Genomic DNA, 1410 nt, shown 5'->3' with positions numbered 1-1410 from the left:
GCAGCGGCGGCGGCGCGGGGCTCCCCGGCTATCCCGCGACCTGCTGTGTCTTTCCCATCCCTGGGTGCAAACCCCGCTGCGCTCCTCACCCCACCACTCTGTTTGGGGAACGTTCTGAAAGTCCTCTCCGCCGTGAAAGGGTCCTTTGAGCGGCGTATGGCCGTAGTGGGGGACGCAGGCGGCGCTGCCCGAGGACAATGGTGCTGCTGAGTACCAGGAGCGATCAGTGTGCGCATGGGGAAGAGCAGCCGATGGTGTGAGATGGGGAGCACTGCTGCTCCTTGGGGCTGAGGAGGCTGAGGACCTCCAGGGAACTGCTCCAGGCTGCAGCTCACGTTGCTGTGTTAGGCTTTGCCTCGCTGGGTTGTTCCATAGCCAAGCCTGTGCTCTGTTTATGGTTGTAGGTGTCTCTGAGCTGCAGTTGTGGTTCAGGTGTCGGACCAGAACAGGTTGGAGCCTGCAGGCCTCAGGCACAAATTGCCTCGCCGTTGCCCAAAGTTGTGTGTCTGGAGCCAGCTGTCCCTCCGTGCCTGTGTGTCCTCCTACAGCCACTGCCCCAACTTCAGCAAGGAGCCATCTGTGCAGAGGGGAGCATGTCAGGGAGTGATGAAGAGGGAAAGAAGCAGAAGGGCTCTGCAGCCAGCAGTGCAATCCTCCTGCAGGGTTACATTAGCTAGAGAATGCCGTGCACTTGTGGAGATCTTGCAGCTTGATTTGTGTAGGGGGAAGGGTTGGCCTGGGTCCAGGAGGGTGTCTGGGGAGGGCTGTGAGCTCTGTGCAGTGTTAGGGAGCCAAAGTTCACAGGCATGCCACTCCTTCTGGCCAGGAATAGCTGTCAGCGCTGTCTCCAAGGTTCTTTTTACAAGCAACTGAAAAACAGAGTAGCAGGGAGGGGGCAGAAGGCAAAGCATTTTGCTCTGTTAGGCCACAGGCTCCATGCAGCTGGTTGGACTTTGGCTGAGCAATAAGCAGCAGGCTGCAAGCAAACACACTCCTTAGTTACAGGGCTGCTTGTGACTCCAGGATGCACCGTGAAAGGCAGCAGTGACGCTGTGGGAGGCTGGGTGCTTCCTTGCAGGGCCGTCACGTTCCCAGATTGACATTCCAGTGCCCGAGGTCCAACCTCAACACCTTTTTGATGGATGAGGAGATGGTGCCCTGGGTGCTGGTGCTCCGGGACCTGGTGCCACGGCTCTTGGTGGCAGTGAGCTGAGGACAGAGCTCCCGGTGGATCTCCCCTGCACACTGCTCCTCCTCGGCCACCCTGCCGAACAGCACCGCTTCACCTCTACATCTTGCCTACAATCACGCACGGCAAAACCGCGGGGACGGGAAAAACTCCTGCGCGCAGGGAGCATCTCTGCGCATGCGCCGCGCGCGGCGCCCCCTGCCGGCGCAGTGCCGTGTGCT

This window comes from Meleagris gallopavo, chromosome 16 (genome assembly GCF_000146605.3).
Source record: "Meleagris gallopavo isolate NT-WF06-2002-E0010 breed Aviagen turkey brand Nicholas breeding stock chromosome 16, Turkey_5.1, whole genome shotgun sequence".
Lineage (NCBI taxonomy): Eukaryota > Metazoa > Chordata > Aves > Galliformes > Phasianidae > Meleagris > Meleagris gallopavo.
Note: the sequence above shows the minus strand (reverse complement) of the source record.